We start from the raw sequence: 12,056 nt of genomic DNA, 5'->3' as shown, positions 1-12,056 counted from the left end.
ATCAGGAATACAGAAATACAAGTCGATGAGGAATGAAATAAATAGGCTGCAGGAAAAATGTGAAGACACCGAAATAGATATGATTGTCGGAAGGACAGACTCAGCATACAGGGAAGTCAAAACAACCATTGGTGACATTAAAAGCAACGGTAGTAACATTAAGAGTGCAACGGGGATTCCACTGTTAAATGCAGAGGAGAGAGCAGATAGGTGGAAATAATACATTGAAAGCCTCTATGAGAGTGAAGATTTGTCTGAAATGATAGAAGAAGAAGAAACAGGAGTCGATTTAGAAGAGATAGAGGATCCAGTATTAGAATCGGAATTTAAAAGAGCTTTGGAGGACTTACGGTCAAATAAGGCAGAAGGGATAGATAACATTCCATCAGAATTTCTAAAATCATTGGGGGAAATGGCAACAAAACGACTATTCACGTTGGTGTGTAGAATATATGAGTCTGGCGACATACCATCTCACTTTCGGAAAAGCATCATCCACACGATTCCGAAGACGGCAAGAGCTGACAAGTGCGAGAATTATCGCACAATCAGCTTAACAGCTCATGCATCGAAGCTGCTTACAAGAATAATATACAGAAGAATGGAAAAGAAATTTGAGAATGCGCTAGGTGACGATCAGTTTGGCTTTAGGAAAAGTAAAGGCACGAGAGACGCAATTCTGACGTTACGGCTAATAATGGAAGCGAGGCTCAAGAAAAATCAAGACACGTTCATAGAATTTGTCGACCTGGAAAAAGCGTTCGACAATATAAATTGGTGCAAGCTGTTCGAGATTCTGAAAAAAGTAGGGGTAAGCTATAGGGAGAGACGGGTCATATACAATATGTACAACAACCAAGAGGGAATAATAAGAGTGGACGATCAAGAACGAAGTGCTCGGATTAAGAAGGGTGTAAGACAAGGCTGTAGCCTTTCGCCCCTACTCTTCAATCTGTACATCGAGGAAGCAATGATGGAAATAAAGGAAAGGTTCAGTTGTGGAATTAAAATACAAGGTGAAAGGATATCAATGATACGATTCGCTGATGACATTGCTATCCTGAGTGAAAGTGAAGAAGAATTAAATGATCTGCTGAACGGAATGAACAGTCTAATGAGTACACAGTATGGTTTACGAGTAAATTGGAGAAAGACGAAGGTAATGAGAAGTAGTAGAAATGAGAAAAGCGAGAAACTTAACATCAGGATTGATGGTCACGAAGTCAATGAAGTTAAGGAATTCTGCTACCTAGGCAGTAAAATAACCAATGACGGACGGAGCAAGGAGGACATCAAAAGCAGACTCGTTATGGCAAGAAAGGCATTTCTGGCCAAGAGAAGTCTACTAATATCAAATACCGGCCTTAATTAGGGGAAGAAATTTCTGAGGATGTACGTCTGGAGTACAGCATTGTATGGTAGTGAAACATGGACTGTGGGAAAACCGGAACAGAAGAGAATCGAAGCATTTGAGATGTGGTGCTATAGACGAATGTTGAAAATTAGGTGGACTGATAAGGTAAGGAATGAGGAGGTTCTACGCAGAATCGGAGAGGAAAGGAATATGTGGCAAACACTGATAAGGAGAAGGGACAGGATGATAGGACATCTGCTAAGACATGAGGGAATGACTTCCATGGTACTAGAGGTAGCTGTAGAGAGCAAAAACTGTAGAGGAAGACAGAGATTGGAATACATCCAGCAAATAATTGAGGACGTAGGTTGCAAGTGCTACTTTGAGATGAGGAGGTTAGCAGAGGAAAGGAATTCGTGGCGGGCCGCATCAAACCAGTCAGTACACTGATGACAAAAAAAAAAAAAAAAAATAAAAAAATAAAAAAAGCTTTCGTCTTGGTTCCTTCATGATAATGCCAGGACTGCTACGTATGCATTTGTGGCCGTTCTTACTACTGGCAAAATAATAAAATGATCACTAACACGAACAGCGTCTGCTTCAACGTGGGGTTAAACTGACAAATTTGTTTGTGCGTGTACGGGCTTGTTTGAGAAATCCGCGACTCGAAAAGGGCCTGTTTGCTCATGTACGGAGTCCGCAACACAGGTAGCTGACTTCGGTTCATTGCTAGCATATTTGGGAAATGCACAAGGACAGAGGAGATTGCTTACAGAACACTCGTGTGACCCATAGTAGACTACGGCTCAACTGTGTGGGACCCATACCAGATAGGTCTAACAGGTTTTGAACGTACAAGGGCTGCAGTAGAGTTTGTCGCACGAGAGAGTGCCAAGCAGATGCTTAGACATGAAGTGACTGACACCAAATATATCGTGAAATTCCACTCACAGAATTTGAAACACCACTGTTAAGTAACGAATCTAGAAATATATACTACAACTCCTCTGAATTCTTCCCGCAGGGACGGCAGGGACAAAATTACACAAATACAGAAACAAGCGCAGAACCATTTGCGCAGTCTCTGTTCTCGCTCTCCGTGCGTGAATCGAACAGGAAGTAACCGCAACACGTTTTGGGAAGGACACGTAATAATTAAAGACACAAACTGGTTTAGAAATGAAATAGCTCGTAGGAGGAGTCTTTTACTTTGGTGACTTTATTTTGGCACCGCTAAGGTTAGCTGAGAATAGCTGACGGATAAAAACTGACCTGTTTACAACGTCAATATCGCATTTAACGACGGCGTGTCCGTTTGAAGTTTCCATATGAGTGAAACAGCGACCAGTGACCAATTTATTTTGCTTTCTGAAGATGAAAAAACAGCTAAAACCTCTTCTCACACCGTATGACAAAATTTGTGTAAACCATGCAAATTTTTATAAATGGACAGAGCAGTTCAGAAACGGTGGACACTCACCGACTGACGAGTGGCCTCCTGGCCTGCCAACTGAAGTGTCAGCTCCTTCATTTGAAACCCGCACTGACGACATTCCCTGTGAAGACCGACTGTTTTAGTTGAACACAGAGTAAAAACAGTTGCTATAAGCGCTGGTGCAGGTCGTTACGTTATCAGTAATGAGCGCAAGTACAGAAAACAAGTGCAAGAGGGTCCCAAAAGAGGTTATCGCAACAATACATGGAAACAAGACTCAAAATAATTACGGACTTTAAAGAAAGGAAGGGGAGGTGATACTTTACTAAGCAAGGTTTTAACGTGTGATGAAACCTAGATTCACCATTTTGAAAGAAATTCAAACAATCATCAGCGGCAAAAGTAATGTTGGCGGTTTTTTTGGGATTCCCAAGGTGAAGTCTTTTGTAATTATTTGGGAAACCAGCATACGATAAACAGTGCTGCTACTCAGACATGTTGATGACAAAGTAAAGGCAGGTACGAAGGAAAAACGTCCCGGATCTCAAAGGAAAGGCGTGACACTGCTACACGACAATTCTCGCCCTCACCCTACCCATCTGACACAAGTAAACATTGAACATATGGGTGGGGAGATACTACCTCATCCTACAGTCGACATATAGCTCCTTCGGACTTACATTATTTTGGTCCGCTCAAGGGGGCATTACGTACGAAGAAGTTCAGCAACAACGAAGAGGTCAGAAAATGTACGGGAAACTGAAACTACAAGACAAGGGCATCTTTGCGTCAGGTATAAAAAAAGACCATTCCATCTGTAGCACACGCGAATTAATAATGGTGAGTGTTATCGTGAGAAACAGTGAAAGTCTCATTTTGTAAAATCATAGTTCTTTTCTACATCAATTTGTTTCATAAATTGTGAGTACCCCTCATAACATGTGATGTTTACTGTAGTTGGCAGAGTATGGATGTACACTGAAGAGCCAAAGAAACAGGTACACCTGCCTGATATCGTGTAGGGCCGAAAACGACGTAGCATGGACTCCACTAATGTTCGAAGTAGTGCTGGAGGGAACTGAGACAATGAATCCTGCACGGCTGGCCATAAATCCGTAAGGGTATGAGGGGGTGGAGATCTCTTCTGAATAGCACGTGGCAAGGCATCCTAGATACGCTCAATAATGTTCACGTCTGGGGAGTCTGGTGGTCAGAGGAAGTATTTAAACTCAGAAGAGTGTTCCTGAAGCTGCTCTGTAGCAATTCTGGACGTGTGGTGTGTCGCACTGTCCTGCTGGAATTGCCCAAGTCCGTCGGAATGCTCAATGGACATGAATGGATGTAGGTGATCAGACAGAATGCTTACGTCCATGTCACCTTTCAGACTCGTATCTAGAAACAGGGGTCCCATATCGCTCCAACTGCACACGCCCCACACCATTACAGAACCTCCACCAGCTTGAACAGTTCGCTGCTGAGATGCAGAGTCCGTGGATTCATGAGGTTGTCTCCATACCAGTACAAGTCTATCCGCTCGATATAATTTGAAATGTCTGGAACCATGTGACCGCTACAGTCGCAGATTCGAATCCTGTCTCGGGCATGGATGTGTGTGATATCCTTAGGTTAGTTATGTTTAAGTAGTTCTAAGTTGTAGGGGGCTGATGACCTCAGCTGTTAGGTCCCATAGTGCTCAGAACCATTTGAATCATTTGAACAATTTGAAACGAGACTCGTCCGACCAGGCAACATATTTCCAGTCATCAACAGTCCATTATCGCTGTTGACAGGTCCAGGCGAGGCTTAAAGCTTTGTGTCGCGCAGGCGTCAAGGGTATGCGAGCGGGCCTCCGGTTCCGAAAACCCATATTGATGATGTTTCGTTGAATTGTTCTCACGCTGACACTTGTTGATGGCCCAGCCCTGAAATCTGCAGCAATTTGAAGAAGGATTGCACTTCTATCACGTTGAACAGTTCTCCTCAGTCCTCATTCGTTCCTGTCTTGCAGGATCTTTTTCTGGGCGCGGTGATGTCGGAGATTTGATGTTTCATCTGATTCCTGACATTCACGCTGCACCCTTGAAATGGTCGTACAGGAAAATCCCCACTTCACCGCTACCTCGGAGACGCTGTCCTCCGTCGCTCGTGCGCCGACTATAACATCACTTTCGAACTCACTTAAATCTTGATAACCTGCCGCTGCAGCAGGAGTAATCGATCTAACAACTGCGACAGACACTCTCCCCGATGTTATTCAATCTGTATATTGAGCAAGCAGTAAAGGAAACAAAAGAAAAGTTCGGAGTAGGTATTAAATTCCATGTTCACCGATGACATTGTAATTCTGTTAGAGACAGAGCAGTTGAACGAAATGGACAGTGTCTTGAAAGGAGGATAGAAGATGAACATCAACAAAAGCAAAACGAGGATAGTGGAATGTAGCCGAATTAATTCGGGTGATTTTGAGGGAATTAGATTAGGAAATGAGACACTTAAAGTAGCAAAGGAGTTTTGCTATTTGGGGAGCAAAATAACTAATGATGGCCGAAGTAGAGAGGATATAAAATGTAGACTGGCAATGGCAAGGAAAGCGTTTCTGAAGAAGAGAAATTTGTTAACATCGAGTATAGATTTGTCAGGAAGTCGTTTCTAAAAGTATTTGTATGGAGTGTAGCCATGTATGGAAGTGAAACATGGACAATAAATAGTTTGTACAAGAAGAGAATAGAAGCTTTCGAAATGTGGTGCTACAGAAGAATGTTGAAGATTAGGTGGGTAGATCACGTGACTAATGAGGAGGTATTGAATATAATTGGGGGGAAGAGGAGTTTGTGGCACAACTTGACTAGAAGAAGGGACCGGTTGGTAGGACATGTTCTGAGGCATCAGGGGATCACAAATTTAGCATTGGAGGCCAGTGTGGAGGGTAAAATCGTAGAGGGAGGCCAAGAGATGTATACACTAAGCAGATTCAGAAGGATGTAGGTTGCAGTAAGTATTGGGAGTTGAAGAAGCTTGCACAGGTTAGAGTAGCATGGAAAGCTGCATCAAACCAGTCTAAGGACTGAAGACCACAACAACAACAACATGCCTATACCAGTTTCTTAGCCGGTTCACTGTAGATGTAGAATTACTGATGCAAGAAGCTATTGATTGCTTGAGTGTAGTAGAAAAGAAGTTTGAAAATGTTTTATGCTACATGTTAAGGAAAATCGTGGCTGGAGTTAGATTTGATAAATCTCGGGACTGTCTACTACGGTAGACCGTGCAGGTGTAGTTAGCGTTGTACCACATGTTAGTGTAACTTCCCAAAGAGTTGCGAATAATGGCTGTTTAAAGACCTCCGTGGACTCTGTAATTAGTCTAATGTAGTTTTACGGCCCCTACGGGCAAACCATAGGGAGCTGAAGTATGTGTCTATATTCTTCTGCTTCTTGAAATTCTGTAAGTACGCTTCTATGGTATTACTGGCGCCTATGTCTAGATTTTTCAACATATCTGTGACACTCTCCCATGCATCAAAAGAACCTGCGACGATCCGTGCCGCCCTTCTTTGTACACGTTCAATGTCCCCCGTCAGTCCTGTTTGGTACAGGTCTCACACATTTCAGTTATATTGTAGGTTGTGTCGTGCAACTTTTTCGTAAGCAATCTCCTTCTTAGTCTTCATTTTCACATTATCATACAAGTAAACAGAAGCCTATCACCTGCTTTACCAACGATTAAATCTATCTGATCGTTTCATGCCACATCCCCACAAACTGTTGTATCCAGGTATAAGTATTACTGTAACACAGTTAACACTGCCGAAATACTATTAATTTTATTTCTTTTCACATACACTATAAAATCAATACCATCCTGATAACTGTTAGTGGACCTAAAATTGAGGTGGTCTGGCCCTTTGCCCTCATGACAGCTTGAACTCTGATGGGGACACTTTCAATGAGGTTGTTCAATACCTGCGCAGGAACTGCAGCCCATTCCGCTCAACAACTGAAAGCAGATCGGATAGTGATGTTGGACGGTGGTGCCTGGAGCACATTCGACGTTGTGACTCATCCAAAAGGTGTTACACTAAGTTCAGGTCGGCATTGTGAGCAGAATTTCATGAATGTTATCGTCCACAAACCGTTGACTCACAGTTGCTGTTTTCATAATACGTTGCATTTTCATGCTAATAGAAACAGTCATCATCTCATAACTGTTCCTCTGCTGTGCGCACTACCCAATGCTGTAAATTGGGTTCATATCTTTCCGCAAATAGTGTTTTCTGGAGCGCGGTGAGGGGACAACACTTTCATCGCGGGGACCAGTGTCACACCCAACACCGACCCCTCTGTACATTACTCGAGACGGTAGTTAATGATCTCGAGGCATTCTCCAAAGCCAAGCCCTTCCACCGTGTTGTCAGAGGATGCAGCGTCATGCCTTTCCAGTCACCGATGTCCAGTGGCTTTGCTCTTTACACCACCTCAAGCGTCGCTTAGCATGCGCTACAGTAATGTATAGCACATGTGTTGCTGGTTGATCACAATACTCCATTCTTTTTTAACTCCAGTCTGCTAGCTGGACTGCCGGTAGCACTGTCAGATGCAGATCACTGTGCATCAGCTGTAGAGGTTTCGTTTCAGTGGATAAAAATCCGTCTCAACACCTAACGTCAGTCTTTAATCGACACACACATCAAGGGTCTTTAAACGGCTGAGAAAGGTAACTTGTAGGTAGTAGTATCCTTCATTCCACATGTTGTCATCTCATCTTTCACCCGCTGAAAAATTATTACCTAATGGCGTGAGGTAATGAGGAAAAGAGGAAATTTTCATTGAAATAATGTAAACGCAATTCTGATAAAAGTCCATATAAATTCGCAAGCCGTTGCTCTCTTTAATCATAAATTTATGTCTGAGCTAAACTACTCACGTACCACTACAATAAAATAAAACAATGAATAGTAGAGGGAGTAGCAATGAGAACAGTGGATTATTTAAGTTTACAAAAAATGACAAGTTTTTATTAAACCATTAGTAACTACAAGTAGCTGATTAATCTTACAAAAAAATGACAAACAAAGCATAAATTTTGGTGTAGGCTGTACAAATTCTCCCCTGATTAAATCGTTTTACAATGCAATTCACTGTGAGCCCCAACTCTGTTCAAATGGAATCAACTACGATCAGCTATACCGTAAACTAAGGTTCACTTGAGAACACCGAGGTGTGAATATCATTTAACGCCGATGAAGCAGTTCACTACCCTTTCGCGTTGATTCAGCCGGCAGCGGAAAACGGCGCGCCGTTTGCGAGGAGCAGTCGCTGCGACAGCTGTAACGTTCTGACGCGTCCGCCAAAATACGCGAACTACGAGGCCAGGCGTGCTCTTTATCATAACGCGGGAAACTTCCGCAGCAGAGGCCTGAAAACCTGCAGATTTCTGTGTGAAGGTGCGCCTGTTCGCTAGCCTGGCTAAACCAGCTGCACTCACAGGCACGACGGTGCGTGCTAGAAGTGTCAGACGACAGGTGGCCAACTCAGGACCAGTCAGTTCACCCTCGCGTCACATGATATGTACGAGATGATATGCAGTTCTACGATCGGTACAGTTGGAAACTGCCCTAGGCTCTAGACCCATCACAAGATACAGATGATAAGTCTCACCTATTCGGGAAACAGCTGAAGTTCTCCACAGAGGAGCATCAGAAGACGATATCCCCAGAAGAATTACAACCACTTTCCCACCAAGCCTCGGTACAGAAGACGAATTAGCAAAACGAAAGCGCCCTCCACATTGCACAAACCAATCGAACTATCCTCTACACACTGAACCTCCCCCTGGTAACTGTTCTGTTCGGCTGGTAGCCAATCCTGACACAGCACCAAAGTTCCCACACTGGAGGAGCAAGCCTGTACTTTGTGTATCACGAGAAGAGCCAGTCATCGCTCCAAATTTCTCTTGTCAAAAATAAAAATTAAAAAAAAGATTTTAGACTAGGGAGGTGTCGTTCTCACAGTAAAAATGGCCATGTATTGGCAAAAAACGTCAGGACCCCAGTCCCTTATATATGGAGCAGGCTAATCTTTTCAGGCCAACCATTTACAATTTCTGAAAGAAGGCAGTGAAGCTTCCCAGACAGTTGTGATTGTCACACATATATTTTTGTTGCTCACTGACATAACCTGGGGGCTTCCTGGTGTCAGAGAAGGATTACAGTCCTACCTCCACTAGACATGTACACCAGCCACTGTGTCCCTATCGTCCCAGCATCTAACATGAGAATTCACAGAGTTTTATGACCTTCCCAAAATTTACTCAGCTCAGTTTACGGCAGTCTCCGTTAAATGCCTTCCTCCTCCCACTTTCAGCCATCCAGCCGTTTTCCACAATAGGTTGGTGCCTGCCCCAGGTAAAATATTCTGACAACCGCCGCCCTTCTGTCCAGTCCTAAGCAGGAGGAGGAGAGAGCTTTGGCCAGAAGTCCCTCTTCAGGTAAGAACCACCGAACACTGTTTCCCAGAATCACCTGCACGGCCAGGCCACTGCGCTCAACATTTATGGCTCCTAATTCAGCTTACTCCCTGTTCTCTTCTGCCTCCACTATGGCACCCTGGGTATGCTCTCTACAGCTTATACATACCGTTACAAGAACATTCCGCCCACAGTCTCGCGTGTAGAAAACCACACACAGCAAATGGAATACCCGGGAACACTGAGATAATCCCCCAAAATACAAAATCTGATTGACAATATTGTTAAGGTGAGAGAATGGCATACCGCTTCTCTTGTGCTTTGGATCAAACACACAAAATCAAACCTTGGACGACTTGTTAATGTTTCCTCAGTACCTGGCACTGTTCAGAATCGAAAATTTCACTACAATTCGATTTATTTCTGTTTTCACTAATTATTACTGATACTACCGCTTAAACCGCCAGGGTAGCCGAGAGCGCTAACGCGCTGCCTCCTGGACTCAGGTAGGTGCGCGGGCCCCGGATCGAATCCGCCCGGCGGGTCAACGACGAGGGCGATGTGCCGGCCAGCCTGGATGTGGTTCTTAAGCGGTTTTCCACATCCCGCTATCTGACTACCGGGCTGGTCCCCATCTTCCGCCTCAGTTACACTGCTCGCAGACATCTGAACACTTTCGCACTATTCCATGGATTACGCTCGACGCAGACAGTTGGGGTACACTAATTCTGTCCCAGGGGCGGGGTGGGGGGTGGGGGGGGGGGGAGGGAGGGGCTACGGGGTGGCGGCAGGAAGGGCACAGGCCATCCCTTCAACATTCACATGCCAAACCCGATTAACGATGGCCGACCCTGCGTACCTGTGGGACAAGGCTCAAGCAATAGACTATCGCTTGCTCATAAAGTGAAAATATTGCAGCTGGCACACTCATTTTAGATACGAGTAACACACAAAATATAGTAATGCTATTTAGCCTTTCTATATTTTCATAAATTCAGCACGCAAGTTCAAATCCATAAAATGGTAACAGAATGCTAGCAAGTCTCTTTCGTGATGCGTACGTTTTTCTGGTTAGTGCCATCCGAGAAACGCGCTTTCCTGCTATATCGCAAACGACTGTTTCTTCCGTCACAACGGTTAACTGCTTCAGGCTGACGACAACTCTGCCTATAACAGTGTTACTTCTGCCACTGGCAAAACTGGGTTCCTCTCACTACTGCCTCGTAATGCCTGCTCAAAAAGCACAGTTGCGTACCACCAAGTGGTCGTGAAAAGCTAGAAAAGTAGTAGAACTAGCACATCAGGTACTTCAGGGTGAACATTTTATGACGAAATACATCTACTATCGAAATCTCAATTTTGTTATTTCGTACGCCTATCTCGAGCCTCCTCTAAACATTACCAAAAATAACTCTTGTCATGGAAACTATTACCTTAATCATTGCTAAACTCATGACCTACGATTTTTACATTGATTTCAACAGTTTAAGTTGCAATTTGCATTATATCAATTATTATGATTTTTTGAATGTGCAGGTACGGCAAGGCAGTTTGTGCTCTTGATACAGGAGGGGAGGTGAGGTCAGCGCGAATAGCACTCTTCCTGCAGCTCCGCCGTACCCTCTGTACACGTAGTAAGGGGTCAAATTCGCTTACTTCACCATACAGGCACAAAAATTGTTTTGATACCTCATATGATCGTACGTCTGTTAGTAAATGCTGGTAGGGTACTAATACGATAAACTTACGAGGGGACTTCTTTGAATGACGCAGTACAACTCAGAGCGACAGAGGTATATGACAGTAATTATCGACATAGTTCAAAAATGGTTCAAATGGGTCTGAGCACTATGGGACTTAACATCTGTGGTCATCAGTCCTCTAGAACTTAGAACTACTTAAACCTAACTAACCTAAGGACATCACACACATCCATGCCCGAGGCAGGATTCGAACCTGCGAGCGTAGCAGTCCCACTATCGACATAGTCAGCAAGTCACTGCAGACAATAGTCGCAACTTTCTACCAATCGTTCGTTTCCTCGACGACAGAAACCCGTTCCTTAGTCACGGAACCGCTGTATGAAACTCGTCATTGTTTGAAAATCTGTGACTGATGCGAATCACTTCCTCGATTGCCTAGACACTATCTTCTGTGATCTTTGTCGCTGGCCGTACTTCCCAATCAGCATCATTCACGTCCGTGCTGCCTGGGCCAAATTATTGGTACCAATACACTGCGGCTATACGCGACATTTTGTTTGCTCCATATACTGCCAGAACTTCAGAGTGAATCTGTGTGGAAATTAGGCGATTTATCCATAAGGATCGTACTGCCACGTGCGCTTTAACTTTGGAGTACATTTCCAGCTGCCGCGTCACTTCACTCGCTCACTGTCATACGCCTGTTACTTGTACTGCAGCAGACTGCCTCTGTAGAAAACCCGCAACATGTGCTCTCTTCTGATATGGAGCCTCTGTTGTGGCCCAACAGTGTGGGACAAAAGGTGTAAATTACTTTTTGAAGGCACTTAATATTACTTGTAGTAGCTTCACTTCAATGTCGACAATAGCTGGCATGATCGCTTTTGCGAGGGGCGTTCAGTAAGTAGTGCAACACACTTTTTTCTGAAAGCAGGTTGGTTGTATTAAGGATTCCAGTACACCGTATTATTCCCCACACTTTTTGACTACAATAACCTATTTTCCAACATATTCCGTTCAATGCGACGGCCTTCCGGCACCTTACTGGGAGGGCCTGTAGAGCCGAATGGTACCACTTTACTGGTCGGTGTCGCAGTTA

General features: G+C 44.1%; 1 protein-coding gene across 1 annotated transcript in view; it reads left to right on the top strand.

The window, feature by feature from the left end:
- Positions 1 to 12,056, top strand: part of LOC126284788 (transcription factor SUM-1) — a 515,007-nt gene that overhangs the window by 62,638 nt on the left and 440,313 nt on the right. The gene's annotated exons all lie outside the window — the stretch shown is intronic.

The sequence above is a fragment of the Schistocerca gregaria genome, chromosome 8, assembly GCF_023897955.1.
Source record: "Schistocerca gregaria isolate iqSchGreg1 chromosome 8, iqSchGreg1.2, whole genome shotgun sequence".
Taxonomy (NCBI): Eukaryota; Metazoa; Arthropoda; class Insecta; order Orthoptera; family Acrididae; genus Schistocerca; species Schistocerca gregaria.
Note: the sequence above shows the minus strand (reverse complement) of the source record. Positions and strands in the feature narration are given on the sequence as shown.